Source organism: Haematobia irritans, chromosome 3 (assembly GCF_050003625.1).
Source record: "Haematobia irritans isolate KBUSLIRL chromosome 3, ASM5000362v1, whole genome shotgun sequence".
NCBI lineage: Eukaryota > Metazoa > Arthropoda > Insecta > Diptera > Muscidae > Haematobia > Haematobia irritans.
This window is the reverse complement of record NC_134399.1, coordinates 209997861-210020914: the sequence shown is the minus strand read 5'-3', so window position 1 is coordinate 210020914 and position 23054 is coordinate 209997861. Positions and strand designations below refer to the sequence as shown.

Below are 23054 nucleotides of genomic sequence, written 5' to 3'. Positions count from 1 at the left end.
AAATTTTACCAAAATTTTATTTCCATGTAAAATTTTGTCAAAATTTTATTTCTATAGAAATTTGTGTCACAATTTTATTTCTATAGAAAATTTTGACAAAAATTTATTTCTATAGAAAATTTTACTTTTATGGAAAATTTTGTTAAAATTTTATTTCAATAGAAAATTTTCTCAAAATTTTATTTCCATAGAAAATTTTGTCAAGATTTTATTTCTATAGAAAATTTTGTCAAAATTTTATTTATATAGAAAATTTTGTCAAAATTTTATTTCTATAGAAAATTTTGTCAAAATTTTATTTCTATAGAAAATTTTGTCAAAAATTTATTTCTATAGAAAATTTTGTCAAAATTTTATTTCTATAGAAAATTTTGTCAAAATTTTATTTCTATAGAAAATTTTGTCAAAATTTTATTTCTATAGAAAATTTTGTCAACATTTTATTTCTGTAGAAAATTTTGTCAAAATTTTATTTCTAAACAAAAATGTATCAAAATTCAGATTTGGAATTAGCTCCCATTTATAGCTTTCGCCCGGTTTACACTCATATCACGCCAGCGGCCAAAGTTTTACCCCGAGAACATTAGAACATTTGTCAACATTTTATTTTTATAGAACATTTTGTCAAAATTTTATTTCTATAGAAAATTTGGTCAATATTTTATTTCTATAGAAAATTTTGTAAAAATTTAATTTGTATAGAAAATTTTGTCAAAAATTTATTTCCATAGAAAATTTTGCCAAAATTTTATATTTATTTCCATATTATTCCGATTTTCACTCATATGACGCCAGCGGCCAAAGTTTTACCCCGAGAACATTAGAACATTTTGTCAACATTTTATTTTTATAGAAAATTTTTCAAAATTTTATTTCTATAGAAAATTTTGTCAACATTTTATTTTATAGAAAATTTTGTAAAAATTTAATTAGTATAGAGAAATTTGTCAACATTTTATTTCTATTAAAAATTTTGTCAAAATTTTATTTCCATAGAAATTTTGTCAAAATTATATTTCTATAGACAATTTTATCAAAATTTTATTTCTATGTAAAATTTTGTAAAAATTTTATTTCTATATAAAATTTTGTCAAAATTTTATTTCTATGTAAAATTTTGTCAAAATTTTATTTCTATGTAAAATTTTGTTAAAATTTTATTTCTATGTAAAATTTTGTCAAAATTTTATTTCTATATAAAATTTTGTCAAAATTTTATATTTATTTTAGAAAATTTTGTGCAAATTCATAGAATATTTTGTCAAAATTTTATTACCATAGAAATTTTTTTTTTCAAAAATTTGTTTCCATAGAAATTTTTGTCAAAATTTTATTTCTATAGAAAATTGTCTATAAATTTTATTTCTATAGAAAATTTTGTCAAAATTTTATTTCTATAGAAAATTTTGTCAAAACTTTATTTCTATAGAAAATTTTGTTAAAATTTTATTTCTATAGAAAAATTTGGCAAGATTTTATCTCTATAGAAAATTTTGTCAAAATTTTATTTCTATACAAAATTTTGTCGAAATTATATTTCTATAGAAAATTTTGTCAAAATTTTATTTTATTTGTTCAATGTGAACCACACATAAACGCCAAGTGTTTTCCGAATTTTATTTGACATTTCTCTATTTCAGACTTACTCAATTTGAACTATGCACTGAAAAAAATATTGTCGTGAGGTCAAAGATATCATGTCTTTAATATACGAATGCAAATTTTGCTTAGCACAGAAGACGCATTTCTCTAATATAAAGTTTTTTTCCTTGTCCAAAAGTCGATAAACTTTTCAATGAAGTCGTATTGTCCTTATAATTAAGTGATTTGACTTAATAATGGGTATCTTAACATGAAAGAAAAAGTGTTTGGGCTAAGGTCAACTTGACTTTAATAATTCAGAACAATTCTTTAAATTTAATTCTTTAATTGTTTAGAATTTTGTCAAAATGTTATTTCTATAGAAAATTTTGTCAACAGTTTATTTCCATAGAACATTTTATTTCTATAGAAAATTTGTCAACATTTTATTTCTGTATAAAATCTACCAAACAGTAAAAAAATCTAACATTTTTGGTAGAATTCTACCAACTAGAAAATTTTCTCAAAATTTTATTTCTATATAAAGTTTTGTCAAAAGTTTATTTCTAAAAAACTGAAAATTTTGTCAAAATTTTATTTCTATAGAAAATTTTGTCAAAATTTTATTTCCATAGAAAATTTTGTCAAACTTTTATTTCCGTAGAATATTTTGTCAAACTTTTTCTTCTATAGAAAATTTTATTTCTATGGAGAATTTTGTCAAAATCGTATTTCTATAGAAAATTTTGTCAACATTTTATTTCCAATTATACAACTATTTTTCGAGCTTTATGGACCGATATAGATTAAGGAACATGGTTAATAGAGCCAGTGAAAAGAAAACGCCAGATACAAATCTATACACGCCTGGACTGTACATGTTTCGGTTCTGGCGAATGAACCTTTCCACAGCCTTTAGTATAGATCTGGCTGGGAGAGATAACTCAATTCCGAGCCAGATCTATACTAAAGGCTATGGAAAGGTTCATTCGCCCGAACCGAAAAATGTACAGTCCAGGCGTGTATAGATTTGTATCTGGCGTTTTCTTTTCACTGGCTCTATTAACAATGTTCCTTAATCTATATCGGTCCATAAAGCTCGAAAAATAATTGTATAATTAGATACAATGCATTTGGACGTCAATTGCCTGTTTCGGTATCAGGCTAACAAGAAATATAAAATTTTATTTCTATAGAAAATTTTGTCAAAATTTTATTTCTATAGAAAATTTTGTCAAAATTTTATTTCTATAGAAAATTTTGTCAAAATTTTATTTCTATAGAAAATTTGGTCAAAATTTTATTTCAATAGAAAATTTTGTCAAAATTTTATTTCTATAGAAAATTTGGACAAAATTTTATTTCTATAGAAAATTTTGTCAGAATTTTATTTCTATAGAATATTTTGTCAAAATTTTATTTCTATAGAAAATTTTGTCAAAATTTTATTTCTATAGAAAATTTGTCAAAATTTTATTTTATAGAAAATTTTGTCAAAATTTAATTTCTATAGAAAATTTTACCAAAATTTTATTTCCATGTAAAATTTTGTCAAAATTTTATTTCTATAGAAATTTGTGTCACAATTTTATTTCTATAGAAAATTTTGACAAAAATTTATTTCTATAGAAAATTTTACTTTTATGGAAAATTTTGTTAAAATTTTATTTCAATAGAAAATTTTCTCAAAATTTTATTTCCATAGAAAATTTTGTCAAGATTTTATTTCTATAGAAAATTTTGTCAAAATTTTATTTATATAGAAAATTTTGTCAAAATTTTATTTCTATAGAAAATTTTGTCAAAATTTTATTTCTATAGAAAATTTTGTCAAAAATTTATTTCTATAGAAAATTTTGTCAAAATTTTATTTCTATAGAAAATTTTGTCAAAATTTTATTTCTATAGAAAATTTTGTCAAAATTTTATTTCTATAGAGAATTTTGTCAAAATGTTATTTCTATAGAGAATTTTGTCAAAATGTTATTTCTATAGACTATTTTGTCAAATTTTTTTTCCATAGAAAATTTTGTCAACATTTTACTTCTGTGGAAAATTTTGTCAAAATTTTATTTCGATAGAAAATTTTGTCAACATTTTATTTCTGTATAAAATCTACCAAACAGTAAAAAAAATCTACCATTTTTGGTAGAATTCTACCAACTATGGCAATCGTGAATGCAGCGCATAAGGAATCAATTAAGCACCATTTGTTTCGGTGATCGGAATTGGGTTTAAGCAATTGGCTAGAATCGCAATGGGTACCACTATAACCTGGAGAAGGTACTATTTTTATATTATTTTATTTAACATCCGTTTTTATGCTTATTAGTCTAGCCACTTTACAGGTCTATGAAATTTTCATTTATTTAATCACTTTACGTGTTTTAGACATCTCAATAAAATCAGAATAAAATTATTTTGTCCTCGCTATTTTTTTCATATTAATACAAATTGCAAATAATTTGATTGCTTTATATTTTTTAGAATAATATAAATTACAAATAAACCAAACAGTGCTAATAAAAAACTGAAATAAAATCTGAATTTTTTTAATCACTAACCATAACGCCTAAGCAAATTTGTATAAGAGCCAAACCAAAAAATATAAATAAATTAGTAAATAAATATACTGCTTATTTACTTTTCCGATTTTTAATTATTAATATTTTTTGTTTATTTTAAACTCCTAATCGTAGAAGTAACTGTCATTCAAGCAAACTCTTGAATTAATGATCTGTGATTTATTTATTCCAAAATTTTTTTTTGTTTTGTTTTTTTTTTCACATCGTATTATTTGTTTATGTAGATTTGAATATATTTCTATATAGCGTTTCTATCTGGTTTTCTCTGTCTCATTAAACAAAACAAAATGTACTTGAAATATAGTATGTTAACTATTTTAATAAATCATTGTCAATTTTTTTTTGGCTTTAAAATATTATGATTTCATATCGCAATAGGGGTCACCATGTCACAGTTAGCTTTGAGGCTGAATTTTTGTTTTTTTGTTAAAATTTTTGTATATGTAAACAAATGTAATTTGTTATAAATGATATGACACTTGTCGTTGAGGCCATTACTTGTTGCACTTTTGGGTCAATGAATTGTGTTGTGACGGAAACATTTATATCCATCTACAATTTTGTATTAATAAATTACATTATTTGTGGAATTGAATGTTTTTTATTAATGTTTAAAACGAGACATTTGCATTTTTATGTATGAGTTGTTAGCGTATAATCATTAATGGTAACGGTTTAATTTTAGACTCATAAATATATGGAGAAAAAGAGGAAAGTTCAACACCTGTGATATTACTACCACTATAGCTAACCTAATAAGCCCTAAATATTAACGACAAAAATATCAACATTATATTTGAAATCATTATAATGAATTTAATTATTTTTTAAAATGGAAAAAATGTTTTTCTGATTCAATCACGAAATTAATTGATCCAATTAATTTTTTAATTGAAATAACTTCATCCACGAAAATGATAGTATCAATTACAGTTTTAATTGGTCATGAAAAAAACCTGATTACAAAATTAGTTGATTTCATTAGCAAATTTCAATTAGTTTTTTATTTGATTAAATTAAAAATTTAATTGATGTTGAATGCAAAACGCAATCAACTTGTTGATTAAAAGCGTAACTATTTTCAATTACTATCTTAATTTTTGGTTTGATTAAAACAATGATAGTTTGAAGTAATTTTTTTAATTAAAAATTATAAAATTTCCATCACTTTTTTCATTGACTTAGTCTTGCGAATTTGATTGAAAAGTTAATTGTATCAATTAATTTTTTAATTGAAAACAAGTATATACGGCCGTAAGTTCGGCCAGGCCGAAGCTTATGTACCCTCTACCATCGATTGCGTAGAAACTTCTTCTAAACACTGCCATCCACAATCGAATTACTTAAGTTGCGGTAACGCTTGCCGATGGCAAGGTATCTTAAAACCTCCTAACACCGCCTTCTAAATTGTATGTAAGTCCATTCATGGTATATATTAAATCAAAAAAGATCGATTAAATACGTATATATATTCAGTTTGACAAAATTTTCTATAGAAATAAAGTTTTGACAAAATTTTCTATAGAAATAAAATTTTGACAAAATTTTCTATAGAAATACAATTTTGACAAAATTTTCTATAGAAATAAAGTTTTGACAAAATTTTTTATAGAACAAAATTTTCTATAGAAATTAATTTTTAATAAAAATTTTCTATAGAAATAAAATTTTGACAAAATTTTCTATAGAAAAAAATTTTGACAAAATTTTCTATAAAAATAAAATTTTGACAAAAGTTTCTATAGAAATAAAATTTTGACAAAATTTTCTATAGAAATAAAATTTTGGTAGATTATTTTTGGCTCGAGTGGCAACCATGATTATGAACCGATATGGACCAATTTTTGTGTGATTGGAGTTCGGCTATATATAACTATAGACCGATATGGACCAATTTTGCTATGGTTGTTAGCGGCCATGTACTAACATCACGTTACAAATTTGAACCGGATCAGATGAATTTTGCTCCTCCAAGAGGCTCCGGAGGTCAAATCTGCGGATCGGTTTATATGGGGTCTATATATAATTATGAACCGATGTGGACCAATTTTTGCATGGTTGTTATACTACCACGATGTACCAAATTTCAGCAAGATCGGATGGAATTTGCTTCTCTTTGAGGCTCTGCAAGCCAAATCTGGGGATCGGTTTATGTGGGGGCTATGTATAATTATGGACCGATATGGACCAATTGTTGCATGGTTGTTAGAGACCATATACTAATACCATGTACCAAATTTCTGCCGTATAGGATGAAATTTGCTTCTCTTAGAGGATCCACAAACCAAATCTGGGAATCCGTTTATATGGGGGCTATATATAATTATGGACCGATATGGACCAATTTTTGCATGGTTGTTAGAGACCATATACTAACACCACGTACCAAATTTCAACCGTATAGGATGAAATTTGCTTATCTTAGAGGATCCACAAACCAAATCTGGGAATCGGTTTATATGGGGGCTATATATAATTATGGACCGATATGGACCAATTGTTGCATGGTTGTTAGAGACCATATACTAATACCATGTACCAAATTTCAGCAAGATTGGATGAAATTTGCTTCTCTTTGAGATTCCGCAAGCCAAATCTGGGGATCGGTTTATATGGGGGCTATATATAATTATGGACCGATATGGACCAATTTTTGAATGGGTGTTAGAGACCATATACCAACACCATGTACCAGATTTTAGCCAGATCGGATGAAATATGCTTCTCTTATAGGCTCTGCAAGCCAAATTTGGGGGTCCGTTTATATGGGGCTATACGTAAAAGTGGACCGATATGGCCCATTTGCAATACCATCCGACCTACATCAATAACTACTTGTGCCAAGTTTCAAGTCGATAGCTTGTTTCGTTCGGAAGTTAGCGTGATTTCAACAGACAGACGGACGGACGGACGGACATGCTCAGATCGACTCAGAATTTCACCACGACCCAGAATATATATACTTTATGGGGTCTTAGAGCAATATTTCGATGTGTTACAAACGGAATGACAAATTTAATATACCCCCCATCCTATGGTAGAGGGTATAAAAAGTTTCAATTTCAATTAAGATTTTAATGGGAAATATTTTAGTGATAGTTTTTTTCTATGCACTGATGGAGATATAGAAATTCAAAATTGTTTTCGTACATAAATTCTTATAAATGCTACATTTTTGGTTTATATCAAACAATTCATCCAATTTCAAAATATTTTTTAATACAATAATGCATTGCTAATCGCTTGGTGTTATATATGTTTTTTTATTTATGGTTACAATCATTAATTTATACATATTTCTAAATTTTTCTAAAAACGACTTTCTCTTGTTAAATAAACTGTTCTACATTTGCTGACTGGTTTCTTTCGAACAATTTTAGAAAATAAAATCAAAAGTAATTGCTATAATGGCCAGCAATTAACTTTTGAAGAAAAGAAATACTTAATATCCAACGGTTTATAATTATTATTCTAATACAAAAATTCATTAAAACTGTCTTGAAAGTGTGCTATAAACTAAATTAATAATAAATATCAATTAATAATCAATTTTTTCTCTTTATCTTTTCAGGTAAATAATCTTTAAAAACTGTAAGAAAATCACTGGGAAATATCAATGTTTATTAACGACTTTTTGGGAGAGAAACAATTCTTTCAAAAGGTTAACTAGCGACTACCCTATTGTAAATGTGAAACTGTTGGTCCCTTAGGTCCCCTCAAACAAACGGTGAGTATAGAAATCGATTTTCTCACACAGAAACTCCATATTCATTATTCATACCCTGACCCCATAGTGGTTAGGATATAAAGCAATTTTAAGGAAACTTCGCAAAAGATTTTGAAGTTTATGAAAGTTTTAGAAGTTTAGGAAAATTAGAGTCATTTTTACAACTTTTCGACTAAGCAGTGGCGATTTTACAAGGAAAATGTTGGTATTTTGACCATTTTTGTCGAAATCAGAAAAAACATATATATGGGAGCTATATCTAAATCTGAACCGATTTCAACCAAATTTGGCACGCATAGCTACAATGCTAATTTTACTCCCTATGCAAAATTTCAATTAAATCGGAGCAAGAAATTGGCCTCTGTGGTCATATGAGTGTAAATCGGCCGAAAGCTATATATTGGAGCTATATCTAAATCTGAACCGATTTCAACCAAATTTGGCACGCATAGCTACAATGCTAATTCTACTCTCTGTGCAAAATTTCATCTAAATCGGAGCAAAAATTGGCCTCTGTGGTCATATGAGTGTAAATCGGGCGAAAGCTATATATGGGAGCTATATCTACATCTGAACCTATTTCAACCAAATTTGGCACGCATAGCTACAATGCTAATTCTACTCCCTGTGCAAAATTTCAATTAAATCGGTGTAAAAGATTGGCCACTGTGGTCATATGAGTATAAATCGGGCGAACGATATATATGGGAGCTATATCTAAATCTGAACCAATTTCAATAAAATTTGGCACACTTAACAACACTACTAATCGTACTCCTATGCAAAATTTCAACGAAATTGGCGAAATATATATATATATGGGAGCTATATCTAAATCTGAACCGATTTCAACCAAATTTGGCACGCATAGCTACAATGCTAATTCTACTCCATGTGCAAAATTTCAACTAAATCGGACCAAATAATTGGCCTCTGTGGTCATATGAGTGTAAATCGGGCGAACGATATATATGGAAGCTATATCTAAATCTGAACCGATTTCAACCAAATTTAGCACGCATAGCTACAATGCTAATTCTACTCCCTGTGCAAAATGTCAACTAAATCGGAGCAAAAATTGGCCTCTGTGGTCATATGAGTGTAAATCGGGCGGAAGCTATATATGGGAGCTATATCTACATCTGAACCGATTTCAATAAAATTTGGCACACTTGACTATAGTACTATTTGTTCTTTTTGTGCAAAATTTTAAGCAAATTAAGGTAAAACTCTGGCTTCTGGGGCCATCTAAATCTGAACCGATTTCTTCCAAAATCAATAGGGTTCTATTCTGAGCCAAAACACATACTTGTGCCAAATTTGAAGTCGATTGGACAAAAACTGCGACCTAGAGTTTGATTACAAAAATGTGTTTACGGACAGACGGACATGGCTATATCGACTCAGGAGCCCACCCTGAGCATTTTTGTCCATAGTTTAGCGCAGGGTATAAAAATTCACTTATTTTTGGTGATATTGGCAATTGTAATAATTCAAAATTTCTAAAATCAAACAAAATTTTCCTTCATAATGGGCTCACTGTTTGTTTTTAAGTTTAGAATTATAATAAATTCTTTTCATACATTCTTGTAAAATTAACCATGTTTTTGCTAAGTTGACCAACAAGTACAATTTTGACTATCCTTTTAAGTAAAATCGGAAATCTGGTGCAATAACAGATTTTTTCTTTTTATGAAAATCTTTCAAAACAATAATCTTTGTAAAAACGAATTTTGAATAAGTTTTTTTTTGTAGAAACGAAATTTAAGTAAAATAAATTAAATTTAATTAAAACTTAATGTAGAAATGACATTTTGGCAAAATATTTTGTGTAAATGAAATTTTTTATAAAATTTCCCACATAACTAAAATTTTGTTAAAATTTCCTATAAATTTGAAAATATTGTTTATTATAGGAATGAAATTTTGAAAATTTTGGTTTTTTTTTAACTAGCAACTGTTCCACTTTTTTTGCTACGACAAGTTGATTCTTCGTCACGTCTTTAGAACTGTTTAGAAAAACTTCCAATTTTTCTTTTGCTGGGAATAATTAATATGAGTTTTTAGTTAATTACTGATTTTTACAAGTAATAAAATTCCTTCTGGAATCGAAATTTTAATTTTTTTAGAAACGAAATTTCAATTTTTTTTGCTGGGAATAATTAATAGGAGTTTTTAGTTAATTTCCGACTTTTAAAATTAATAAAATTCCTTGTAGAAAGCTAATTTTAATATTTTTTTGTAGAAACGAAATTTAAATATAATTTCTTCTACATAAATTAAATTTAAATAAAACTTCCTGTATCAATGACATTTTGGCAAAATAATTTGTGTAAATGAAATTTTGGTAAAATTTTCACATAACTAAAATTTTTTCAAAATTTACTATAAATTTGAAAACATTGTTTATTATAGGAATGAAATTTTGAATTTTTTTTTTGGAAAAATTAGCAACTGTTCCACTTTTTTGTGCTACGACAAGTTGATTCATCGTCATGTCTTTAAAACTCTTTAGAAAAACTTCCAATTTTTTTTGCTAGTAATAACTAATATGAGTTTTTAGTCAATTTCTGACTTCTACATACTGTTGCCCGTATTTTTCTGGCTCTTGTCCCTAAATTATGATGTTTTCGTCGCCAAGAATCCCCAATTTAAATTTAAATTCCTCACAAAAATCCCCAATACATTTGTGACAAGTTTTTTTTTTTTTTTGAAAAAAAGTAAAAGGCTCTGCTGTCGCAAATCAGTAATAGTTGAAATATTAAAATTTTGTCAAATCCAGCAAGCTGCAATAATCAAGATTTCGAACCACAACACCAAGAGACTGGTGATCGTCTTCCAAATGCTGCAGATATGAAAATGGGTGTCTGTCACCTTGTCTTTATGAACGAAAAATAACTTCTAAATATTCAAGTAGTAAAATTGGGTTCCCAAAGTTGGTACAATTCTACCAGGAATGGTAGATTTTTTATTATTTGGTAGATTGGTAGAATTTTTAATGTTTTGGTAAATTTTGCAAAGAGGTACTTCATAATAAATTTTCTATAGAAATAAACTTCTGGCAAAATTTTCTCTATAGAAATAAAATTTTGAGAAATTTGTGTATATACAAAAAAATTAGAGAATTTTTTCTACATAAAAATACAATTCCGACAAAATATTTTACAGAAATAAAATTTCGACAAAATTTTCTATATAGAAATAAAATTTTGATAAAATATTCTAGAGAAATAGAATTTTGAAAAAATTTTCTAGAGAAATAAAATTTTGACAAAATATTCTAGAGAAATAAAATTTTGACAAAATTTTCTAGAGAAATAAAATTTTGAGAAAATTTTCGATAGAAATAAAATTTTATTTATAAAAAAGATTAAACCAATTTCTCGGAAAATTCCCCACAAAAATCCCCAAATTTATGGAAATTCCCTACCAAATCTCCCAGTCCCCAACTCAGAAATTTCGTCTCCATTCATGAAAAAATATCCCAAATTTGGGGAAAAATCCCCAGTACTGGCAACACTGTCTACATAAATTAAATTTAAATAAAACTTCCTGTAGAAATGACATTTTGGCAAAATAATTTGTGTAAATGAAATTTTGGTAAAATTTTCCCACATAACTAAAATTTTGTTAAAATTTCCTATAAATTTGAAAACATTGTTTATTATAGGAATGAAATTTTGAAAAATATTTTTTTCGAAAAATTAGCAACTATTCCACTTTTTTTGCTACGACAAATTGATTCTTCGTCACGTCTTTAAAACTGTTTAGAAAAACTTCCAAATTTTTTTTTGCTGGGAATAATTATTATAAATTTTTAGTTAATTTCTGATTTTTACAAGTAATAAAATTCCTTCTGGAAAGGAAATTTTAATTTTTTTTAGAAACGAAATTTAAATAAAATTTCTTCTACATAAATTAAATTTAAATAAAACTTCCTGTAGCAATGACATTTTGGCAAAATAATTTGTGTAAATGAAATTTTGGTAAAATTTCCCACATAACTAAAATTTTGTTAAAATTTCCTATAGATTTGAAAACAAAGTTTCTTATATAAATGGAATTTTGAAAAATTCGTTAGCAATTGTTCTGCAGATATGAAAATGGGAGTCAGTCACCTTGTCTTTATGAACGAAAAATAACTTCTACATATTCAAGTAGTAAAATTGGGTTCCCAAAGTTGGTACAATTCTACCAGAAATGGTAGATTTTTTTTTATTTGGTAGATTGGTAGAATTTTTAATGTTTTGGTAGATTTTCCAAAGGGGTACTTCATAATAAATTTTCTATAGAAATAAACTTCTGACAAATTTTTCTCTATAGAAATACAATTTTGAGAAATTTCTGTATATACAAAAAAATTAGAGAATTTTTTCTACATAAAAATACAATTCTGACAAAATATTTTACAGAAATAAAATTTCGACAAAATTTTCTATATAGAAATAAAATTTTGATAAAATATTCTAGAGAAATAAAATTTTGACAAAATTTTCTATATAGAAATAAAATTTTGGCAAAATTTTCTAGAGAAATAAAATTTTGGCAAAATTTTCTATAGAAATAAAATTTTGACAAAATTTTCGATAGAAATAAAATTTTATTTATAAAAAAGATTAAACCAATTTCTCGGAAAATTCCCCACAAAAATCCCCTAATTTATAGAAATTCCCCACCAAATCTTCATGTCCCCAACTCAGAAATTTCGTCTCCATTCATTAAAAAATATCCCCAATTTGGGGAAAAATCCCTAATACTGGCAACACTGTCTACATAAATTAAATTTAAATAAAACTTCGTGTAGAAATGAAATTTTGGCAAAATAATTTGTGTAAATGAAATTTTGGTAAAATTTTCCCACAAAACTAAAATTTTGTCAAAATGTCCTATAAATTTGAAAACATTGTTTATTCTAGGAATGAAATTTTGAAAAAAATTTTTTCGAAAAATTAGCAACTGTTCCACTTTGTTTGCTACGACAAGTTGATTCTTTGTCACGTCTTTAAAACTGTTTGGAAAAACTTCCATTTTTTTTGATGGGTATAATTAATATGAATTTTCTGATTTTTACAAGTAATAAAATTCCTTCTGGAAAGGAAATTTAATTTTTTTTATAAACGAAATTTCAATTTTTTGTTTTGCTAGGAATAATTAATAGGAGTTTTTAGTTAATTTCTGACTTTTAAAATTAATAAAATTCCTTGTAGAAAGCAAATTTTAATATTTTTTTGTAGAAACGAAATTTAAATAAAATTTCTTCTACATAAATTAAATTTTAATAAAACATCCTGTAGATATGACATTTTGGCAAAATATTTTGTGTAAATGAAATTTAGGTAAAATTTCCCACATAACTAAAATTTTGTTAAAATTTCCTATAAATTTGAAAACAAAGTTTCTTATATAAATTGAATTTTGAAAAATTCATTAGCGCTTGTTTCACTTTTTCACTACGGCAAGTTGCTTCTTCGTCACGTCTTTAAAACTGTTTAGAAAAACTTCCAATTTTTTTTTGCTGGGAATAATTAATATGAATTTTTAGTTAATTTCTGACTTTAACAAGGAATAAAATTCCTTGTAGAAAGGAAATTTTAATTTTTTTTAGAAACGAAATTTAAATAAAATTTCTTCTACATAAATTAAATTTAAATAAAACTTCCTGTAGCAATGACATTTTGGCAAAATAATTTGTGTAAATGAAATTTTGGTAAAATTTCCCACATAACTAAAATTTTGTTAAAATTTCCTATTAATTTGAAAATATTGTTTATTATAGGAATGATATTTTGAAAAATATTTTTTCGAAAAATTAGCAACTGTTCCACTTTTTTTGCTACGACAAGTTGATTCTTCGTCACGTCTTTAAAACTGTTCAGAAAAACTTCCAAATTTTTTTTGCTGGGAATAATTAATATGAATTTTTAGTTAATTTCTGAATTTTACAAGTAATAAAATTCCTTCTGGAAAGGAAATTTTAATTTTTTTAAAAACGAAATTTCAATTTTTTTTTTTTTTTGCTAGGAATAATTAGTATGAGTTTTTAGTTAATTTCTGACTTTTAAAATTAATAAAATTCCTTGTAGAAAGCAAATTTAAATATTTTTTTGTAGAAACAAAATTTAAATAAAATTTCTTCTACATAAATTAAATTTAAATAAAACTTCCTGTAGAAATTACATTTTGGCAAAATAATTTGTGTAAATGAAATTTTGGCAAAATTTCACACATAACTAAAATTTTGCTAAAATTTCCTAGAAATTTGAAAACATTGTTTATTATAGGAATGAAATTTTGAAAAATATTTTTTTTTGAAAAATTAACAACTGTTCCACTGTTTTTTTGCTACGACAAGTTGATTCTTCGTCACGTCTTTAAAACTGTTTAGAAAAACTTCCAATTTTTTTTTGCTGGTAATAATTAATATGAGTTTTTAGTTAATTTCTGACTTTCCTTGTAGAAAGGAAATTTTAATTTTTTTTTAGAAACGAAATTTAAATAAAATTTCTTCTACATAAATTAAATAAAACTTCCTATAGCAATGACATTTTGGCAAAATAATTTGTGTAAATGAAATTTTGGTAAAATTTCCCACATAACTGAAATTTTGTTAAAATTTCCTATAGATTTGAAAACAAAGTTTCTTATATAAATGGAATTTTGAAAAATTCTTTAGCAATTGTTTCACTTTTTTTATGCTACGACAAGTTGATTCTTCGCACACATCTTTAAAACTCTGGTTATTTATTCATATATGCTGACATAATAAATTTACAATTTGCTTGGTTTCCATTTTGAAGATTACCTCTTTTGGTCTGCTAATACAAACATTTACTAACACAACAAATTTAACATTTGATATTTAAAGATTCCACAAAAAGTATTTTAAATGTCATCTTCCCCCAAAAGACAAAATATAAACATGCCGTTATAGTAAAACAAAAAAAAAAAACACTTGCCTCTTTTTATTACTATTTGTTTGTTTTTGTTGTCAAAAATATTAGAAAAAAATAATGGTGATGACAATAACTTGTCGTTGCTTATTGCTGCTGATGATGATCCAGGCAGAGAAACAAATTTATATACGAATAATTTCAATACACATTGCACTTTTTTTTTAATTTACTATGACAATTGCTTATAGTATTATTAAAATTACACACTCATTAGCAATTACTGATATTTTTTTGAGATTTTTTGTTTGTATTTTTTTTATGGAGAAAAGGGTTAAAAATTTAGCCTTTACAAAAACGTTTAATCCAAATGATTTCTTTTGTATTTTTAGATTCTGTCTTAAATATAGGACTGCATACCAAAAAAATGTAAAACAATTTAAACACGTGCCAAGTTAACTTTAAAAAAAGGATGAGCCCACAGTCAAACGATAAAGGCGAATGTTGTTAAAAAAAAAAAAAAAACTTTTTTAGCTTCTCTCCTCGATGACAGTGATTGTTGACGTTGATGTTATGGTCGTTGTTGATGTGTTTAGCATATTTATGAAAATAGGCACATCATTTCTTCTTTGGATTTGTTTATTTTGATTTTTTTCTCACTTGTTTTTTAATGTTTATTTTGCACTTGAATTATTACATGCAATGTAAACAAATATTTGCATAACAACACACCACAATTTTTTCTGGCATTCATACAAAACAAAAAATCAAGTCGGACAGAAAACACCATAAATTCACACACAAAACTGACGATTTGGCGCGTGGAGGACAGCAATGGTGAGAGGCCAAGTCTTGGCTAAGGAATTCTATGAAGCAAAACAAAAGACTTAAGACACGAACGCGTTTATCAACAAAGGCAAAATCAATTCTTTTGAGGACAAACTCTTTTTTGCGTTTACAAAGGAACAACAACAACAGCAAGTTTTACAATTTTTTTTGTAAATATATTTGATAAAATTTTATAACGGGTTTTAAATATTTCTCATTCTACACAAAATTCTCTCAAAAATTCTTTAAATTCTTTTTCTTGAAAAAGCACACACAATTTTTTTTCTTTTGATTATATGTTAACACATTTTACTTTGTTTTCAACCGCTTTTACGAAACAACACCTGCGAAGTTTAAAATGAAACTGAAAGCTGTTCCAACATTCCGCTAACATTCGAGCCCCAGCAAATTCTGCTGAGTTAGCAGTGGTGTTCACAGAGGTTCCCTTAAAGCAGCAGCGCATACACACGCTCAAACAACACAACACTACACTTGCTCAGACAACCCATAACATCATCATCATCATCGTCATGTAGTGAGCGGTAGAGGTGAAATAAAGCAGCAGATAGCCCCTCCGGGACAGGCAAAACAGTCAGCGAACTCATTTAACAAAAAAAAAAATTGTATTTGCTTATGTTTTGTTGATTTGGGTTTGCAAAAGCTGATCATTACAGTGATATTAAATATTTGGTCGTATAAACTACCGTCAATATGAAAATAAGATTTAATACATTGCTCTCTTTTTATGTGCCATGGAATTCTGGATAAAAAATTCATTAAGAAAAAAAATGACAATCTTTAAAAAAAAACAATTATATTAAAAAAGAAAGGAAGTAAATTTCATATACCAAAGAAATTTAAAAAAAAATCCTATTGCAACCAAATAAGTTTCAAGTTCCCCGTGGCAAGAAAATTTTAAATTTGACAAAATTTCCTATACTCTCTGAGAAAAGTTTTCTTTTCTGAGTAACAAAATTTCATACACAAAAAGTTTTCTTTGAAAGCTAATTTTTTTTCTTTAAAAGCCAATAAAAAATTAGAGACATGCACTGAAAAAAAAAATAATCCGTTTTATTAAAGATTATGCAACCTCAATTTTAGGATGTGTAATTTCTTTAAAGTAATGACATTTTAATAAAAAAAAGTTATAATTTTACTTAAATTTCCTGTTTCACAGTGTGGCGCAGATTATAAAACACCCAGAAGGAGACGGGTGGGCTCCTGAGTCGATATAGCCATCTCTGTCTGTCCGTCTGTCTGTGAACACATTTTTGTGATTAAAGTCTACACTCAAAAAAAAAGTTTACTTGGATCCAAAGATTTTGACCTTCCTTTAAGGATTTTGGTATTGATTCCGAGCCAAAGATGCGGCTTCTTTAAAATCTGTTTGGGACCTCCCTGGCTTTAAATCTAGGATCGATGAAATTAGAATTTGATACAGATCTCATTCATCGATTTTTTATTCTCTGTTTACGATATATTAATAAAGGTATTCATGTACAAACAAATTCCAGTTTCAAAAACCAAATTATGCCAAGTACTTCAAAGTAAAAACTGTTTTCTTAATGCTAAAAAATTTTTAAACCAAAGATGCAAATCCTTAAAATAAGTCTTAGCCTACATTTGAAGCATTTTTATCTTAAATTTAAATATTCAATATGTCGTTGAGTTAAAGACGATTTCTTTAAATTAAAAATGGTTTTCTTTATTTTAAGGAATATTTGCCTTACTTCAAAGATCTACAACTTCGACAGAGGCACGCAAAATTTCAAGATTTGGGTCCTAAATTTAGTGAAAAAAAAAAAAATTTTGAAGCAAGGATTATAAACTTTCTTTTAATTAAAATTTCATTATTTTAAAGAATTTTGTCCTTAGCATTGCGTAAATGTCGAGTCCTAAAATTTAAGCCGTATTAGTCTAATCGACTACAAATTTGGCACAAGTATGTGTTTTGGTCAGAATAGAAACCTATTGATTTTGGAAGAAATCGGTTTAGATTTAGATATAGCTCCCATATATATAAAGGGTGATTCTTTTGAGGTTAGGATTTTCATGCATTAGTATTTGACAGATCACGTGGGATTTCAGACATGGTGTCAAAGAGAAAGATGCTCAGTATGCTTTGACATTTCATCATGAATAGACTTACTAACGAGCCACAACGTCGAATTTTCAGTGAATGGGCCCTAGAAAAGTTGGCAGAAAATCCGCTTTTTTATCGACAAATTTTGTTCAGCGATGAGGCTCATTTCTGGTTGAATGGCTACGTAAATAAGCAAAATTGCCGCATTTGGAGTGAAGAGCAACCAGAAGCCGTTCAAGAACTGCCCATGTATCCCGAAAAATGCACTGTTTGGTGTGGTTTGTACGCTGGTGGAATCATTGGACCGTATTTTTTCAAAGATGCTGTTGGACGCAACGTTACGGTGAATGGCGATCGCTATCGTTCGATGCTAACAAACTTTTTGTTGCCAAAAATGGAAGAACTGAACTTGGTTGACATGTGGTTTCAACAAGATGGCGCTACATGCCACACAGCTCGCGATTCTATGGCCATTTTGAGGGAAAACTTCGGAGAACAATTCATCTCAAGAAATGGACCGGTAAGTTGGCCACCAAGATCATGCGATTTGACGCCTTTAGACTATTTTTTGTGGGGCTACGTCAAGTCTAAAGTCTACAGAAATAAGCCAGCAACTATTCCAGCTTTGGAAGACAACATTTCCGAAGAAATTCGGGCTATTCCGGCCGAAATGCTCGAAAAAGTTGCCCAAAATTGGACTTTCCGAATGGACCACCTAAGACGCAGCCGCGGTCAACATTTAAATGAAATTATCTTCAAAAAGTAAATGTCATGGACCAATCTAACGTTTCAAATAAAGAACCGATGAGATTTTGCAAATTTTATGCGTTTTTTTTTTTTTAAAAGTTATCAAGCTCTTAACAAATCACCCTTTATATATATCTTTCGTCCGATATGGACTTATATGGCCCCAGAAGCCAGAGTTTTACCCTAATTTGCTTAAAATTTTGCACAAGAAGAACAATTAGTACTATAGTCTAGTGTGCCAAATTTGATTGAAATCGGTTCAGATTTAGATATAGCTCCCATATAAATCTTTCGCCCGATATGGACTTATATATGCCCAGAAAGCCAGGTGTCGCCAAAAATGTCTTTATTTTAAGGAAGCGGCATCTTTGGATCGGAATCAATACCAAAACCCATAAGGGAAGGAAGGGAAAATCATTTTAATCCAAGTAAAAAAAAACTGAGAATTTTTCTTATGAAATCTCATAGTGAATTAAAAAAATTGATAATATTTTTTCTTATGAAATTTTTACAAAAATTTCTCATAGCAAATTAAAGAAAAAATTGAACAATTTTTCTTATGAAATTTGGACAAAAATTGGACAAAATTCCCTGTAAACAAATTTTAACAAAAATATATTTAGCAAAGAAATTTTATTAAAATTTTATCCTAGGTTAGGTTAGGCTAGGTTATGTGGCAGCCCGATGTATCGGGCTCACTTAGACTATTCAGTCCATTGTGATACCACATCGGTGAACTTCTCTCTTATCACTGAGTGCTGCCCGATTTCATGTTAGGCTCAATGACAAGGGACCTCCTTTTTATAGCCGAGTCCGAACGGCGTTCCACATTGCAGTGAAACCACTTAGAGAAGCTTTGAAACCCTCAGAAATGTCTCCAGCATTACTGAGGTGGGATAACCCACCGCTGAAAAACGTTTTGGTGTTCGGTCGAAGCAGGAATCGAACCCACGACCTTGTGTATGCAAGACGGGCATGCTAACCATTGCACCACGGTGGTTCCCAAATCTTATCCTAAGGCTGTGACCATTGCCTTAGGATAAGATGTTGCCAATATTTGACCAAAATGTGTGTTAAACATTTTTTTCCAGAACAATTTTCCAAATATCTGGATACGATTTTTGGAAATATATCCTGTCATTATGTTATATATCCAATATGAGCTAAATATGTTTTCTGGTTTAGCTGTGGCGACGGATCCTTTTTTGATTTCTCTCAAATATTTGCCCAATGTGACCATAGCATAAGAATATTAGCCTCCTTATCCTATATGGCTTAAGTGCTATATAGAGTTAACTTTTTTTGAGTGTACAAAAAACTTGTAGTAAAAATTTTACTATAAATAGAAAAAGTTTCGTTATATTAACGAAATGTGTCGTTACAAGCGAGCCAATGAAACAAATTAGTTAATATAACGAATTTTCTGCCAATCAACGTAACGTTTCGTACTATTAACGAATATTTTCATTGTATTAATGAAAATGTTTCGTTATATCAATGAAAATTTTTCGTTGTCTGACTTTTAATGAAATTTTCTTTGTGTGTAGCATAGAAATTAAAAAAAAAAATTAAAGAATTTTTTTATGAAATTTTGACAAAAAATCTCATCGCGAATCAAAAAAAAAAAAAATACAATATTTCTTATGAAATTCGAACAAAAATTTCTCATAACAAATTAAAAAAATAATTGACAAGTTGTCTTATGAAATTTGGACCAAAATTTGTCATAACAAATTAAAAAAATAATTGACAATTTTTCTCATGAAATTTGGACCAAAATTTGTCATAACAAATTAAAAAATAATTGACAATTTTTCTTATGAAATATCAAAAACTTTTTTACTTTCTTAACAAAGAAATTTTGACAAAATTCCCTACAGAGAAATTTTAACGAAATTTTTTTAAGCACACACAAACAATTTTTATACCCTGCGCCACACTGTGGAACAGGGTATTATAAGTTAGTGCATATGTTTGTAACACCCAGAAGGAGACGAGATAGACACATGGTGTCTTTGGCAATAATGGTCAGGGTGGGTCCCTGAGTCGATATAACCATGTCCGTCTGTCCGTCCGTCCGTCTGTCTGTGAACACATTTTTGTGATCAAAGTCTAGGTCGCAATTTAAGTCCAATCGCCTTCAAATTTGGCACATGTTCCTAACTTGAGTCAGAATAGAACCCTATTGATTTTGGAAGAAATCGATTCAGATTTAGATATAGCTTCCATATATATCTTTCGCCCGATATGCACTAATATGGACCCAGCAGTCAGAGTTTTATACCGATTTGCTTGAAATTTTGTACAAACATAACACTTAGTCGTATAGTCAAGTGTGCAAAATTTGATTGAAATCGGTTCAGATTTAGATATAGCTCCCATATATATCTTTCGCCGGATATGAACTAATATGGTCCTAAAAGCCAGAGTTTTGGCCCAATTTGGTTGAAATTTTGCACATGGAATAGATTTAGCGTTGTAGATATGCGTGCCAAATTTGGTTGAAATCGATTCAGATTTAGATATAGCTCCCATATATATCTTTCGCCCGATATGCACTTATATGGACCCAGAAGCCAGAGTTTTATCCCGATTAGCTTGAAATTTTGCACAAGGAGTACAATTTGTAGTATAGTCATGTGTGCCAAATTTGATCGAAATTGGTTCAGATTTAGATATAGCTTCCATATATAGCTTTCGCCCGATTTACACTCATATGACTACAGAGGCCAATTTTTTACTGCGATTTAGTGGAAATTTTGCACAGGGAGTATAATAAGCATTTTTGCTATGCGTGCCAAATTTGGTTGAAATCTGTTCAGATTTAGGTATACGAACATTTCCCTTTTAAAATCGCCTCTGCTTAGTCGAAAAGTTGTAAAAATTACTCTAATTTTCCTCTACTTTTAATACATATATATATCCAGCGATAAATCATAAATAAAAGTTTGTGAAGTTTCCTTAAAATTGCTTTATATTTAAATCTTTCCCATATTTATACCCTTCACCACTACTGTGGTACAGGGTATAATTTTTTACTATCATTGTGTTTCGCCCTAGTGCATTAGCCGACTTAAATTTTGAGTCTATAGAATTTGTAGAAGTCTATCAAATTCTGTCCAGATCGAGAGATATCTAAATGTATGTATTTGGGACAAACCTCTATATATTCAGCACCCAACACGGATGTGATATGGTATCAAAAATGTAGATCTACAAAGTGGTGCAGGGTATAATATAGTCGGCCCCGTCCGACTTTAGACTTTCCTTACTTGTTTTTTTTTCCTAATATTGTGTTCCGCCCTAGTGCATTAGCCGACTTAAAGTTTGAGTCTATAGATTTTGTAGAAGTCTATCAAATTCTGTCTTAATCGAGTGATATTTAAATGTATGTATTTGGGACAAACCTTTTTATATAGCACCCAACACATTTGACGGATGTGATATGGTATCGAAAATTTAGTTCTACAAAGTGGTGCAGGGTATAATATAGTCGGCCCCGCCCGACTTTAGACTTTCCTTACTTGTTTATTCTGATTCAATCACGAAATTAATTGATCCAATTAAATTTTTAATAGAAATGTTTTGAATTATGCCCAATCATAGTTTTAATTGGGCATAAACAAATATTTGATTAAAAATTAATTAATGTTATTTGAAAATTTCAATTAAATTTTTAATTGATTAAAAAAAAAATAATTGATATTGATTGCAAAACTGAACTATTTTTTCAATTATTTTCTTATCTGACTTTGTGTTTTCTTGTTTGATTATAAAATTGATTGCTTGAAATTATGTTTTATTTAAAAATTTAAAAAAAATCCATCACTTTTTTTCACTGACTTAGTCTTCCGAGTTTGATTAAAAAGTTAATTGTATCAATTAATTTTTTAATTGAAACGTTTTTCAACTTCAATCAACTTTTTATGTGGAAACATTTTGTTGATATTTTTTTGTTTTATTTTTTGTGCACATTTTTTATATTATATTTTTGTGCACAAAAACGTTAACAAAATCTTATCCTACGCCTAGAATTTTTTAATTTTACGAAGACATTAGATTTTGCTAAATTTAAATTTTTTTCGTTTTCATTTTTAAAATATATTTGTATTTTTTTCGGATACAAGCTCTCTTCAACTAAAAATTCCATTCCACCCACTTAAAATGCATCCATATGCAATCTAACTGTCTGAGTTTAAGGGGTTTATTTCTTCGATTGTGTGAAACGAAAAGAGCCTCCATTTAGTCTAAGATAGCTCGGTATGATGCTAGAGTTGACGACGATGGAGCTTAGGTAGCAAAATATTAAATTGACTGCAAGTTTCATATTCAAAATCGTCAGCAAGTGTTGGTTAAGTTTTTTTTGAAATAGCGCCCTAACCAGACAAGTCTCTGTTCAACAGAGACTAGTGATAATACTGATCTATGGTGGTAGTGTCGTATTACCACCATTTGCTGCAGCTCTTTTTTTCTCTTTGAAGGTTGTCATTAACATTCTGTTTTAATTTTCAATTCGTTAAAGTCTATTTTGCTTAAAGTGCTTAAATCATATAGACGACTTTGGATAAGGTAAGTGTCTTAATATGTATTGCTGTATATTTCTTTTAATATTT

The 23054-nt window shown here is 28.1% G+C and overlaps 2 protein-coding genes across 4 annotated transcripts in view; one reads left to right on the top strand and one right to left on the bottom strand.

The window, feature by feature from the left end:
* Positions 1-23054, top strand: part of PAPLA1 (Phosphatidic Acid Phospholipase A1) — a 187975-nt gene that overhangs the window by 74352 nt on the left and 90569 nt on the right. The window lies entirely within an intron of this gene.
* The window catches only part of LOC142231878 (uncharacterized), a 121866-nt gene that overhangs the window by 71059 nt on the left and 27753 nt on the right, over positions 1-23054 (bottom strand). Inside the window, exon 1 of one of the 3 annotated variants that reach the window (XM_075302536.1) lies at positions 15925-16010. The exons of 1 other annotated variant lie outside the window; for it this stretch is intronic. The gene's annotated coding sequence lies outside the window, so the exon portion shown is untranslated. Of the gene's footprint in view, positions 1-14849; positions 15885-15924; positions 16011-23054 lie in introns of those variants that run through there. One more of the 3 variants, XM_075302534.1, reaches the window with a different exon arrangement.